General features: G+C 40.4%; 1 long non-coding RNA gene across 3 annotated transcripts in view; it reads left to right on the top strand.

The window, feature by feature from the left end:
* The window catches only part of LOC140264085 (uncharacterized), a 64,864-nt gene that overhangs the window by 13,737 nt on the left and 36,201 nt on the right, over positions 1 to 14,926 (top strand). For 2 of the 3 annotated variants that reach the window (XR_011906000.1, XR_011905998.1), the window contains exons 2-6: positions 8,541 to 8,643; positions 9,072 to 9,265; positions 10,000 to 10,082; positions 10,872 to 10,957; positions 12,972 to 13,107. This is a non-coding gene — a long non-coding RNA (uncharacterized lncRNA). Of the gene's footprint in view, positions 1 to 8,540; positions 8,644 to 9,071; positions 9,266 to 9,955; positions 10,083 to 10,871; positions 10,958 to 12,971; positions 13,108 to 14,926 lie in introns of all 3 variants that reach the window. The other variant, XR_011905999.1, reaches the window with a different exon arrangement.

Here is a 14,926-nt window from a genome sequence, read left to right as displayed (position 1 = left end):
ATGGAATCTAAAGTGCAGATGAGCTGAACTCTACGGGCCCAAGGTTCTGCAGGATATGGACCACACACAAATCCCAGCTGTGACCCTGGGATCAGCTTGTCTTCGGGCAAAACACAGACCCATGCCAACACTGGATTCGCACACAGCAGAGCATTGCTGAGACTGCCTACAGGAGGCTTTGGCTCCCTGCAGGATTCCCACCGACTGCACAGCATTAGCATGTCTATTCCCACTTAGATAATTTGGAAGAGACTTGTTTGTCTCCAGTATTTTCCATCCTTGCCCCCTTATCTATGAGAAAGAAGACATGTGGGTGAATAATGTGTTTTTCAAGCTTTCTTCCCAGTAGAACAGGGAGACTTCATGCCGTTAAAACATAAGTTGATTGTTTCCTAGGTTTTGCTGGATTAGGTACAGGCACTGGGCTTAGCTCTGATCACACCCTATTTTCATATTAGTCTAACTGTTTTCATAGCACAGGAATTCCACAGATGTACCAGTAGGTTCGATGCATTTTTGAAAGAGGACTTATTTTAGTTAGATAAATGAAAATAAATTCTTATTGTTGAAGACTGTTTATTGAAACCTAATGGTTTCTTGGAGTTAGATCCACACAAATATTTGGATGCCAAATATTGAACTTTACAGCCCTTGATGCTAGAAGAAACAACAGCACAGCAAATGGTGGGAGCCTGTGTGTCTCACAAGGGTCCCCAAATGGGACAACGACCAGCAGTGTGTCCCTGGAGGTGGTCCCCATGGAGCCTCCAGCCAAAGTGAGGTGTCTGCTGAAGGCAGATGGGTGAAAACAAAGTGTGTGCTGAGACCCAGGCATGCTGTTGTTAGGCTGAGAAGACTGCAGCTTGCAACAACCAAGCCAAGAGTTGCTTCAGCTCACTGAATGGCTGAAAAGCAGACTTTAGCTGGTGCTTGCAAGGGGAGATTGGTGTTGGGGTCCCCAGTACATACATCCATGTCCAGATGGATGTCATGACCATGGAGGTCAGAGATGGGAAAACATGAGACCTCAGCAGCTGGGTTGGCCATGGCCATGACTTGAGAATGTGCCATGAAACTGCTTGGTGTGGTGGGGAGGCCCTGCCTTTTGCATGGCAAAGGATTCTGTCCAAAGCATGTGTCTGGCAGCAGTTACCTGACTCAGAGCCTCACAACAGAGTTGTGGTTCTAGAAGTATGTCATCCAACGTGGAAGATGCAGCAGGAACCATGATATCAGCCATGGTACACAGACAGTTCCATGTGAACTGTGAACTGGCCAAAAACTATCCAACAGGACAAAGAAAATGCCAGAATGGCAGGAGGACATTTCAGGGGAACATACCAATTTCATCAGCTCTTTAAGTAGGGGAGCATTGGAAGACCGTGCTATCGCACTTCTGAAATATTTTCTATCACTTTAAGTTCACATTAATAAAAGAAGCAAGACACAAGCAAAAGATGTTGTTTTAAAACTGAATCCTTCAGGCAAATGAAAACAATTCTGGTTGCACTTACTGATGCTTTCTGACACACAGTGAGAGTCTTGGGCTTTGCACTTTGACACTGCTGTGCTGAGAACTGGCATTCCAGAGGATGCAAATACTGGTTATGGTGGGCTCTAATTAAAAGTTACAGGGAGAAAAAGACCCAGAGAAAGAGAAAAAGCAATCTGATGGGCATAGTGAGGAAGTACCTTGCTAAAGCTGACCCCATCTCTTTATATACTTTGTATAAGACAATTGCTAGGTGCAAGGCCCAGCTTCTGGATAGTATTAAGGAGAAGATCCTGACTGAAAAGTTAAACATTCCTTCAGAGCTCTGGCCCAGTTTATTTTTGATGTATTCAGCAGCAGGGAGCAGCTTGTCTCGTTTTGAGATCTGTGCATTCATCGCTGTACGTGTGGGCAGGCAGAGAGCTGCAGATCAGTGAGATCCTGGGGGACCTCAGCCCTGGTGCTGCCACACTGCCTCTGAGGAGCTAAGTTCGAATAGGCAGATGAAGAATTGGAAAACAGCTGGGGCCATGGACACAGCTCCCCCGACCTCCCCCCCTAAACAGGCACTTTTACTTCTCTAGAAATGTGTTCTATCTGTAGCAAATTTGATATTTTCATCAACGCAGACGACGATAGGCAACAGCTGGTATTCTGTGGGTGTCTTGGAAGTCTGCTGAGGTTTAACTATAACTCTCCCAGGAATTTATTTGTTTTTAATTCACCTAGAAATCTGAGGTTGCTTAACGCATGAAATGGCACTAAAGTGGTTAATGCTTACAAACTCCTGAGTAGTATTTAGAAAGGAAGTATGGTCTCTTGCCCACCCATTAACCTCTGTTATTATGAGGATTTTATACCAGCAGCAGTAAAATTCACCTCCCTGCTGTATGTGCTCTTATATCGAAGATCAAAGTCCTGTAGTTTGCAAAAACATGGAAAGTATGGCATAATTAAGTCTATTTGTTTAGTTAGAGCTCAGCATTTAATGAATAACAAATTTCTGCTTGTCCACAAAGGGTATGCATGAAACTGCCAAATGAATGAATGTGCAGGGATTTCTTGTTTTACGTTTTACAGCCATTATTGTACTGATACTTCATTTCTCCTGAGTGAATACAAAGTTAAAAGAATGTGGCTCACTAAATGAGTGCCTCATAACAATGATCATAGGCAGTGCACTAAAAATGGTGGGATCCTACAGAAATCCAGTGCTTTACATAGCTATGAAAATCAGTTGCGCCAGTCATTTATTTCAATTTACACTATGTTAAACCACATTAAAAGAAACTTGGGTCTGTCTTTAAGCAGCTTTCTGGCTTTACTATATACCAGGATACCAGGAAGGCTGTCTATAGTAAACCATGCACATATTTTGTTGGAGATCTTGGCACTGGGAGGAAGGTAGAAATTTTATCCTAAAAACTAACTCAGTTTTCAGCATGACAGCCCTAATGCTGCTGTATGAGCTGTAGGCCAGAGCACAGTCCCCGCTGGATCTCCTTTCTCACAGAGCTCCACACAATCTTTGCTGGTCTCCCTTCAGCTGGCCACTGACAGTGGCTCCAGTTGGAAAATCTGGAAATAAATGCTGAAAATACTGTAGAATGGACTAAAGCTGTGTTTTCACTTTGAGCTTTTTATTTTCCATGCATTCTAAGCCAACTGTTGAACCAAGAGCACGTCATGTCCTGCCTGCAAGGGCATGTGGTGGTGCTGGGACACAGTTAACATGGAGAAATGACATTAAAAATTAAAAATTTACTGTGATTTTTCTCTATCAAAAAAGACAATTTCATCTTCAAAGTAATTTTATCTTTTATTATTTATTTATTTACTTACTTATTTTTCCAGGAGGGTGGGTGATTTCCCTTTGCATCTGAAAGGCAATAGCTTTTCAGCATTTTACTATGCTTTTCGTTATTTATCTCAGCCAAAGAACAGATAGAATTATCCCACCAATTTTACCATTTCACTTTTCAGATTTCCCATCCACCAACACAATGACACCTTGTCTTGACAAGGGATATTTCCACAGATTACAGTTCAGACTGCTGTACCATTCTGAACATGTCAGTAACAAATGTCCGAGGCCATGAGTTTTGCAACTGGTTTCACTTCAGTTGTAGCTTGCATTTTACTTGATATTGTCCCTTTGAGATAACAGCAGTTTCACAGAAGGTGTAAAATGTGGGCAGATATCCTATGGGATCATTATAAACGAGTATGAGAATGCCTGTAACAGTAGGAGCAGTGGGCTGGCTGTGTTCCAGCTTGGCTAACTATATTCTGTATTTCTAAATTCAGGTTTATTTGAAAGCTTGATCCAAAATCTCTCAAAATAGCTGTTCTCCTGTTGCCACTAGTCCCAGACTCCGCTGCTGGGTGAAACTCTGTCCATGTCCTATGCTATCCTGAATGAAGAAATAACTTCTGTTTGAAATGGTGTAGACCTCACATAAGGCTGGCAGATAAATGGCCAACAGAATGCGTGAAACCCTTCTGCCTAAAATACCACCAATGCAGTTGTAGAAATATACTGTAAAATTAATTCTGTTACTTAACACTTACTTTTTCTCTCCTGTACATACTTGTCCACACCATGTAAAAGAAAATGACACCAGTATAAATGTAAATCAAAGCAAGGGGCAAAAATATGATCATTGACCTGCCCTGCTGATAGGGGAAAATGTCACAAATAAAATCACACCATTATCTGATTTGATTGTCAGGATGACAGAACCACACATTCAGATAACAATAAATTGTATAGCAAACAATGAGTTAAAATTCAAATGCAAAAGAAATCTGCAAGCACGGGACTTTCTGTTTCATGCTTGCTACATTGTCTGGAAGTTATGTTTTGCAGAAAATCTGGAAAAAGAATCTAAATATTAAAAATGTGCACTTGTGCATATAATTAGCACATGTTAAGCTACAGCTTCTGCACAATTTCAGATTTAGAGTTGTGGTTTCTTGTTTCCAGCTCTATCTAGAGCTATCATCTGCCCATTTTTATCAGATTACTGGTATAGTAAAGAGCTGAAGGTCACATCTTATCAGATGATCACACAGTATAAGATGATTCTCAGCTACAGAAAGAGGGTGAAGCAGTTGCTATTTAGCAGACGCCATGCTATAGGAATTATGTCACTTCCATAGTTATAAAACAACTCAAGAAATTCTATTGCAACAACGTGATACATGCTTGGATTGATTACCCACAAAAATCCTTTCAAGTGGAAAAATGGGGTGGTATTGCGGGGTGGGGAGATAAAGAGATTCTATCCAAGCTTCACACCCTACAAGTTCAGTGTCTGTGGAGAAAAGTCTCTCGTTCAGCTGTTACATACAGTGGTCACTGCATTTGTGTATTCATTATGCACATTAAACAGTCAAATATATTCCTTCCAGTAAATATGAATAGTTTAATTTGTTCTGCTGAAAGAGAGACAACTATCAGAAATAGCAATAAAAGTCACATAATGAAATAAGAATACTAGAAAATCCGAGGATTTTAGTACGGTCCATTATTCATTCAATTCCTGGCAGCCTTTATGATTACAAATCACTTGATTGACTAACTAGACATTCTCGAAGTGAATTATGAATCAGGTTCATTTTTCCTGGTTGAGAGTTGGTACATGTTGTAACTCTTCCACTTTGTGATATATCAAGTTCTTGTAACAGTAATAAGAGATATAATCAACTCTTTATTTCAGGACAAATAAATTGCCTTTTCAAAAATGAAATGTGGTTGCTAACATTTTAACAGAGCGCAATGTAATTCCTGCCTGCTATTTTCAGAGTGCAATCTGCTGTGATGACATAGCTTCTGAGTGTTTGACTTTGCTGAAATTATTGTCAGGGTCTTGCACCCTCCGTCAGCACATGATGACCTCTGCACGAGCTTGCGCTGTGGCTTGGAGCAGAAAGTGGTCCTCATCCTGGCAGAAAACAAGTCACAGGCACCTATGCAGCAGACCACAATTTGCCCTTTTGTGCCTGGCTCTGATCTGGGCTTGGGAATGTGGACGAGTTTTAAAGATGTTTAAGTTTACTTTGAAAAAAGTAAAATGAATCTCTTCTAAAGTGTGCTTGACCCTTGAGTCCTTCTTCATGAAAAACTCCCCCAGGCTTTTGTGGAAATTATGCGAGTGGAATGACTGGCAGGCTGGGGTGGGAGTTATTTGTAGAATAAATGCACAATCAGATCCCAAATCCCTCTAGAATAGGTTTAGTGCGAGGTGCATTTCACCTTCAAATGGCTACTGGGAATCAAAATAAAAAATAAAGTAAGAGAAGACTAGACCGAGGCTGCTTGAAATCTTTGCAAGTGCCCAAGCTGAAAAGCACTACAGAAAGCCATTATGCTTTGCATCTGCATGTCAGATGTAGCCACAACTGCACGCTTGGCATTCCTGAGTGTGGTGGCTGAGCTTATGTCCTGGCCAGTGGAGATGGGAAGCATGGGGAAGAATGGTATGGGGCTGAGGGTGTCCTCTGTACCCACAGCACATCTCTTCACATGGGGCTCTGCATGAAAGCCTCCACACAGAAGGTTTACAGAGGGTTCTTCTGGTTAGAGAGATGATTCCAGAATTTGGGTGCTTGTTTTGGCTCTACTGAAGAGACAGGCTGATACTCAGCAGGTCCACAGTATTTATAGAGCAATTTCAAAGACTTTAATCCCCTCCTCTTCCCCTCGCAAGCACAAAAGCATGTTTCTAAAGCAGGATCTTATGGGAGAAAAAAGTATTACCATATTATTTTTCGGAAGACCTTAATGTGGTCATTCATTTTAGAAACAATGGGTAAAGACGTCAGATTTATTCCTTATTCATCTTTCTATCTCAGTTCTAATCTTCTAATAGCCTTAATTAAATGCTGAGTAGTTTAGAATATTATTAAATAGCTTTCATAGGATTTTTTTTTTTTTATTTCTGATTACATCATGAGTACAGATTATTTAATATTCCATTCATTTAAAAATTATGATTAAGAGGATAATCCCAAAAAGATGTTTGTAACAATTTTAACTAAGCTGTATTAATTGAGTTAGGGGATAAGAAATGAGATTTAAAGGGTGAACAAGGGGTAAAATCAAAGCCTGCACAGTTTTAAAATCAAGTGGATTAAGAGATTGGTCAGAATGGAGAAGGTGGCAGGTCAAAAACTGAACTGGTTCAAATAGAAAATTCACTTAATTTTGGGCCGTGTGTCTGTCTTTCATGGAAATCATGTGCAACAGCGCCCGGTGTAATATGGCTAAACATGAAAGGGAATGAGTGCTTGTTATGGGTCAACAGACTGAACATTGCTCATTGTCAGGCTAAGGTGCGCAACATCAAGGAACCTAAAAAAGCCCACTCAAGTGTTACCATCTGGGACAGCGTTGTGTCCCCAGATGTGCCAAAGCACACCAGATGAATCTCCAGCATGCCCAGGTTGCACAGCTTGGAATCTTTTGCTGAAGTGATGGGTGACCCTGAGATGCCAATGGTTTTGATGCATTTGGGTTAGGACGCTGAGTGTGGGGTCTTTCAGCCTTCATTCCCATGTCCTCCATTTGTAACTCACTAATTGTATCACAGGCAGAATTTTGCTGGGTTATTTCTCTTAGGATTAAATGTTTGCTTAGGATTGATTCAGTGCAGCTTTTTTGGTGGCCACCCTTTTCTTAGGAGTCATCCCCTATTCCTTGCTGCACAGAGGTCTTTACATGAGATGTTCCATCTCACCACCTCTTGTAACAGGAACATAGCTCTAATGTATATGGAAGCCAGGGAAGATATTTTTACTTGTGTTCCTTAATCTCTGCGTGAGTAACTGAAGGCATTCACATATTGGAGGAACTTCTGTAGTCACTGGTAATTATGGAAATGACAGCACCCTTTACAGTTCTCCCATGGGGACATGAGAACAAACCAGTGCCTGTAAAACTGAGCCTTGGAGGAAAGACATGAAAGAAAATGAAACAAAATGCAGAGCTCAAGCTCTCAGGGATGGATGAGTGAGGCAGAGTGCCTTTATTTAAAGATGGACAAAGAGAGCCTAACCCACAGTACTACTGTCAGAGACATCACCATGTGTGCATCATTTGCTCAAGTTCTCTACAGTTACACAAGTGTCCTTTAAGAACTGAAGCAGTCTACATGTCAGCCTTAGGAAGAGGAATGTGAATCAGTCCATGATGCTGGGAGGAAAGTACATGTTTCATATTTCTTTTGAGCATTTACTTGTTCCAAAAGTTTTCCATGGGTTCAGGGTACAAACAGGGATCTTCAGTATCACACGTTCAAATGAGGCTGTGGAGAGGCTGACTGGGAGAAAGCAGCACTTACACCCAGTAGAGAAAAACAGAAAATGAATTTGCATGTTGCCAAGAAGAGTAAAATACTGCGATGAGTGATGGAAGCATTAGTTCTGCAGGTTCAGTTATAGAGGCTGGGATTTAATCTGTTTAGATCTTTTTCTTCCAAGCTTAACAGTTTTAATTATTTTTACGAAGAAAAAAATCAATACATCCTTACACACTATTAATAAAAAAATCGAGTACCATTGATATTTGAAAACAGAAATCATAAAGAACATATTGCATTCACACCAACTACATACCAAACAGAATGTTAATAACATTAACCTTTACTCTATCAGATATTTTCAAGAAATACCGCTGTATTTTTGCAACGGCTCATATCTGTCATTTAACTGACATGTGATCTTTGCTAAGTTTGCCAAATCACTGAGGCCTGAATACCATTCAGCAATGTTAATTTTGTTTTCCTATTCCACCCTTTACACAATTATTCTCATGGCAATCATTCTAGCCTTGAGTATAAATAATACTTCAAGTGGTTTGTTGATATCCAGAAAATGATGTGTATCTACATTAAGAGATTCTGGAATCTAATGGGAGAACCATGCATATTATTAAGCTGAAATGCCTATTTCTTCCCTCCCAGATGGGAAGTAGTACAGGATAGTGCCATGGCATATGCATTAATTTTATTCCTTCCACAAATTCTAGCACATATTATTTTTGCAGATTTTGCGTCTTTGCCTCCTACCGAATATCCAGGAGATTTAAACAGGATTTTGCTGCAGAAGGGATCTCAGCCTTAGCACTTAGGACCTTGGATAATTCTCAGGTGAGCTGAGGAAGAGGAGGGTGGAGAAGTTCTCTTCTGGGGAATAAGGACAGAAATGGATGTTTGGTAGGAGGAGTCCTCAAGGATTAACAGACTCAAAAGAGAGACAGAGTAATTTTCTTGACTCCCATATTTCAGTTCTATAGATTGAGTAGCTTGTTCTGACAGTCCTAATAATAAACAAGGAGCACACTTAAAATGAAAGTGGATAACAACCACATTGTAATGTGAAACATAAAACTTAAAACATGTTTGTAAGAGTTGTTACCCCATTAATACACAGAAAAACTTTTCTATTTAAAAATTAGTCTCTAGCAGTTTTCTTGCTAGGCCTGTGTATTTCTTCCATGTTCTCTTCCACAATTTTTATTTCATATTACCTTTATTTTCCTGTTCCAAGCCTTGTTTTCCTTTCTCATTTCTTCCAGTCCAATTTGACTTTTGCTTCCCTGGGACCTGGGAATGGGGGAAGGATTGCACTGCATTACGTGCTGCATGTTTGCGTGGGAGTGCTTCCTACAACACTCTGCAGACACTGAGAAGAACCAGCTTAAAATCAGAATTGTTGGTGATTGTAGGCCCTTCTCTGGAAAGACTGATGGTCTGAGGAGGCAACAAAATGGTATGAAATGAGTCTTGAGCTTACTTGATCTGCTTTTCTCTTTTTTCTCTTTTACTGACTTGGTTCCACTAACTTGGTCTTTATGTCTTGGCCTTCACCATTCACCTATGAGCATTTTTAAAGTTACTCTCATTCATTAATGATCGTGGCTCTGAAGACCTGAACCTAGAATTAGTGCTGACCTTTAGATGTGTGAAGCAGGACTTCATATGAGTTCCTCATTCTCTAAAGCCTTTCCAAATGGAGAAATGCATCTATCTCCAGAAGAAAATGAGTGTTATGGTGTGCAGGCTCACATTGCTCTGTGTGAGCAGCACTTTCCCCAGCCAGATCATCTCTAGCTACGTAATGCTTTTAAAAGCACAGATCTGATAGCCAAAATGCAACAGTGCATACCCAGATGGAAATCTACATAAAAAATTGATCTTTTTCAGTATATGTCCAGTATATCTTGGTTTGAAATCAGCCTTCCTCCAGTTAATAAAAACCTCAGGCTCCTCCCTCTGCCCACGGAGTACCTGGGAGCCTATGGTCAAAGCATCCCTAGTTTGATATCTCAGATACCCTGAGTTTAGACACCTCATTTAGGTGCTACCAGTAAATGGGATGAAGCCAGCCTTTGTTTCATCTGTTTGTTTTTTCATTTTTTCCTTTCATTTCCCCCATCAGCACAGATCTGATTTTTTTCAGGATGAGTTCTGCTGTGTCTGAATTCCTCTTTGTGCTCTTCCCAGCATTCCAGGCAGCACTGCACTGCAGCAGCACACCCCTCTTTGGAATGTTATTCCCTCAAGACTCCCATGGCACAGAGAGATGGGTAATGTTTTCTGAGCTTCTTCCACTATTACCACATTTTCTATAGAGGATCAAAATGGATTATTTTCATCTTGACATGCAAATGCCTAGGCTGTGCCCTTGGCTGAGATCTCAGCATTGACTACAGAAGTAAAAGATATCAGGGAAGTAGCTTTTTAATATCACATATGGAAGTGGCAGCCTTATTTCTGAAGAAAAAAAAAAAAAAAGAAAAAAGAAAAAAGAAAAAGACTGTAATCCATTGTGCCTTAAAAAAAGAAGGCTAATATAAACATTTCCTCATGCACTTACTGAATACTGCATTCACATGCAGTTGTTGATCTGCATAAGGGCAGATGAACATTATGTGCAAGATCTCACTGTCGTACCCTGATCTGCCCAGTTGCTGTGCCAAAGTATTGATGAAAAGAAAAGACATACATGAATAATTTTACCCAGTCAGATTACAAGCCCGAATATGAACACTTACTGAGCGGTGGTATTAGAGCAGAAGTAGGAAGGATTTCTAAGGCTGGTTGTGAAATGCTTATGAAGCTAAAAAGGTCAAATTCTTCTCCAATTTTCACTCCACACAAAAGCAGTTAAGTAAATGAAATAACATGACCTGCAAACTGGTGCAGGATACAACCTGCAGAATATGTTGACACACAGTAAAAGCCGTTGTGTGGTTTGATATTAACATGAATGATATCTGACCATGAGAGTACCAGCACTGACTCACTGTTTCTAATTATTATTATTATTATTATTATTATTATTATTATTTTTTTTTTCCCTGAAACAACTACAGCGACAAAGCAGCATCAAGCAATTGCCTCCTGGCTAGCGTTCTCGGCAAACTCTCATGACTATTGACTCAAATGAGCAGCCCAGCAAGTAAGTTGTTAGCTTAAATGAAAATTATAACAGAGACAAAAATGTCAGCCTGGGAACTGAACTAATAAGGGAAAGAATGTGCATGAAGCTGCCGGCACCGTTTTAAACCTCAGGAAGAATAAAGAAAAGCACGGCTACCCAAATTAACTTGTGAGGCGGAGGTCAATTAAAATGCCCGCGCTCACCGTGACTGTGCTCCCAGCAGTGTGGCTGGAGTTCAGCATCTCAGGTTGGAGGGGGATGGGATGTGTGGCAGGCAGCAGGGTGGTGGGTGAGGAAGGGGATCTGGTTCTCCCCAGGGTAGGTGGGACGCTGGCATGGGACGAATGGTTGGTAGGGAGAGAGGATAAGCTATGGCGGGCTCGCTCCTTGCAGCCCCTGGACGCCGCTCAGGCTGAGGTCTTGGACACAGTCCACTGTCAGGCCTCCTGCCAGGGGATTTGTTACTGTGAGAGCTTGGCTTAGGCAGGATTTTACTGCAAAAATTGTCTTGATTCTTCTTCCATCTTATTAAAATCTATCCCACCCTTCCCTTCCGTGCCAGGAGGAAGAATATTTTGTATATATCTGGGCAAAACACACAAACAAATTCATTTCCCATGGATAATATATTCAGGGTGATTTGCTTTTCAGAGTTGGGAGCTCAAAATGATGAATTTATTATGCAAAGTAATAATTGCAAATTATATTGGCAAACTCCATTCCAGAAAAAAATGGGGTATTAATATAACTAAAAGGATTAAAAAATACTGGCTGTTAACTTGGGGCTACTGCAGATATTTTAGGAGGTTATATATCTCTGTTCCACCTAAACCACCAGAGGCAGTAGCTTTCATTTTAAAGGTCTAGTGAGATACTGTAATTAATGGGCCCACCTAACAGCATATGCTGCACTTGTACTGAGCAGTAGGACATGGTACATATAATGAAAGAAAGTGAAGGAAATGCTTAGTGTCATAAAAATTAGCATCCTTTTTTTTTTTTTTTTTTTTTTTTTTTTTAACTGTGAAGGAATAAAATACATCAGAGTTGAAACACAAAAGAACTTGCTTCCCATTTTTGGGTCAAATCAACTTGTGCCTTCACTGGGGCAAGTGAATTGCATATGCTGATTTTCTGGATCCTTCTTAGGATGCCTTGGAGCTATACAGTACTTCCCAAGTGTAGGTCCAGGTGAACTGGAGGATGGTGGCTCTTCCACCTTGCAATTGCCTATAGTCTCTCTTGCCAGTTTGGTCCTTCGTGGTCGTCAGTAGAAAGGGGCCCTGGTAGTTGTCAGGGCTGAGGCTCTAACATAAAGCTTGTCAGCCACTTGGGATTTATTTTGCTGGATCTGTACATTACATTGAGATTCTCAAAGGATTAATTCACAGTCATGATCTTCATGAAAAAAAGCACAGTTCTTTGCTGCTATAGAATCATTTTGATCTCTTGCACGCATGCCCCATGAGGAAGTACTCTGTGGCTGATTATATTTTCCAGGATGGTTGAAATTTGTGGTTAATTATGAGAAAAATAACGTACCTGTAAACCTTGCAAGTAATAGTTGCAGTACTAATGCTGTAATTCACAGACATGAAACCATTAGAAAGTGATGGAGCATGTTAAAATAAAACACTAGTGACATTTTTAGCATACTTTCATGAAAGCATGAGATGAGAATGAAAGGGGACTTAGGTGCTTCTCAAGTTGCTGTTCTGGCTCTGGCATGCATGCTAGCTGTGTGCTTGAGACAGTCCTCAGACAAGGTGGTAGTTATTAAGCATGTGAAAGGGACTTTGGAGACAAAAGAGCGATGGCAAACTAAAAACAAACTATCTAACACTTATTTCCTCACATCTTTACTTCTAATGTGCATTACTATCAGTCATTGTGATGAAAGGACTTATACTTGTGGAAAAAGAGTAATTGGAAAAAAAAAAGAGGGGCAGTGGAGATCTAATATGTAAACACTGAACTTATGATCAGCAATTTCTTCACTGAACAACAAGCCTGTATTTTGCTTTTCACGCAGGGAAAGAGGCCATTCGATTCACAAATTATCATGTGGATCCCAAGACAAGTATGACTGTGCTGACCAAAAGGAGAAGCCTGCAGATACCAGCATTGCCCACCTCACCCAGCCAGCAGTATGAGTAACAGGCACAAAGGTAAAACTGTTCCTCAAATGTCACCACAAAGTTCCTCTAAGTCATCATCAAACTGCGCTTTGATCTTAGTCAGGTTAGGATACAGACAATCATTTTAAGCACACTAATTCAAACTAAACTCATGAACAGAACCAGGAAAAAAAAAAAAAAAAAAAAAAAGGGAACTCAGCAAAACCAGACAAAGCTAAATAAATATTCAGCCAGAGCCAGTTCTCTTGGTCTATGTAGAGATACACTTGTGAGGAAAACAATTTCTAAGCAATTCTGCAGTTCACCAGAAACACTGATAGCCTTTGCTAGAAATTTACCATGGCCTTGTGGTAGTGTTCTGATATGGTTTGAAAGGTTTTTTCCTGCTGCTGCTCTATACGTTTTCAGTGAAACTGCTACAACAGCTTATGACACAAGCAGCAAGGAATGAGATGGTAAGACCTGTAATGCCATTGCTTTAACAAAATATACACTGTGATATTTAGTGATAAGTAGTGAAGAATCGCAAATCATTACTATTGATTCCTACATGCCAAATAAAGGAGGAAAAACATGTTCCTGCTAAGATGCTACATGGTAAGGCAAAGTTAACCACAGTGTTTGCTGTGCAAGCAGAAAACACTCAGATGGCACCGAAACCGCATTACGATAATAATACAAAACCAGAAAGTCAGCTCTGTATTTCCTTGTTGGAGACTAAAATCTGATTTTGAGGATTTGACTTTCTCCTCTGCTTGGGAACCTGCAGAATCATCTAAGTGGGATTTTACATTATTTCATAAATTTGAATGTTTGGCAGCCTGGCTGCTTCTACCATCATTGAAAGAGAGGGATGTCCAGGAATCGGTGCAGTCCATCAGGTGTGTGGGAGAGGCAGCCCACGGGTTGCTGACATCTGGGGATGCCACAATGGTTCCAGCCAGAAGTGCCTTTGAGACTGGAAATTCCAACTGCTGGATAAGCAACACGTGCCTCAGCTGGGTTCAGTTCAGCTGGCAAAGGGACTTAATGACTTGGTAGCCCAACATTTGTATCCATGTAGATCTTATACCCCTTTCTGTTTGTTTCCAAAACAACTGAGCAGAGATTACTGTTTTCTGTTAAAATACTTCTGGAAGAGGAGACAGAAAGTATCTGCTCCCCTCTTGCAGTGTAATAGCCCATTGTCAGAGGAGTTACACAGGAAGAGGGACACATGGGTCCCATTTCCCTTCTGCCTCAGGCGACACAAGCCCATGTTTCACACCCTTCAGGAAAATGACTGTGGTCAAGGAGAGGATTTAGGATTCACAGGGCCAGTGACCAAACATGAAAGGGAGGATGGCTCCAGGGCCTCTGGCACCCTTTTGGTTCCACTCCCTGCTCCCAGGATTGTTTCTGCCTTTTATTTAAAGACTGTTTCATGTAAACATGAGCTGAGGAGACACAATGGTGCAGTTTCATCACCATCTGATAACTGGAAATACATAGGCCACACCTTGCAATAAAGAATGAAATGTATATATTTTTATTTGAATGATGATTTGTATATGGAGAGATGAGTGTAAGGGAGTATAGCAGCACTATTCAAGATAATAAATGGAAACAAGAAAGTAAAATAGGTTCTTCTGTTTATCCACTCAAGAAAATAAAGTTCACTAAAGCCATAGGGAAAAACACCTAATCAAAGCAAACATTTTTTCCTTTTTTCTTTAAACAACAACAACAACAAAAAGCTGTAATTAACCTGGTGAACTCACTGCTATTAGGTATAACTTAAGTCAAAAGATTAGTAGGATTCAAAAAGGATTAGATATCTATATGCATAATGAAAATATCCATAAGCTAC

The sequence above is a fragment of the Excalfactoria chinensis genome, chromosome Z, assembly GCF_039878825.1.
Source record: "Excalfactoria chinensis isolate bCotChi1 chromosome Z, bCotChi1.hap2, whole genome shotgun sequence".
NCBI classification, from domain to species: Eukaryota; Metazoa; Chordata; class Aves; order Galliformes; family Phasianidae; genus Excalfactoria; species Excalfactoria chinensis.
The sequence above is the reverse complement of the archived record's forward strand: the minus strand, read 5'-3'. Positions and strand labels throughout refer to the sequence as shown.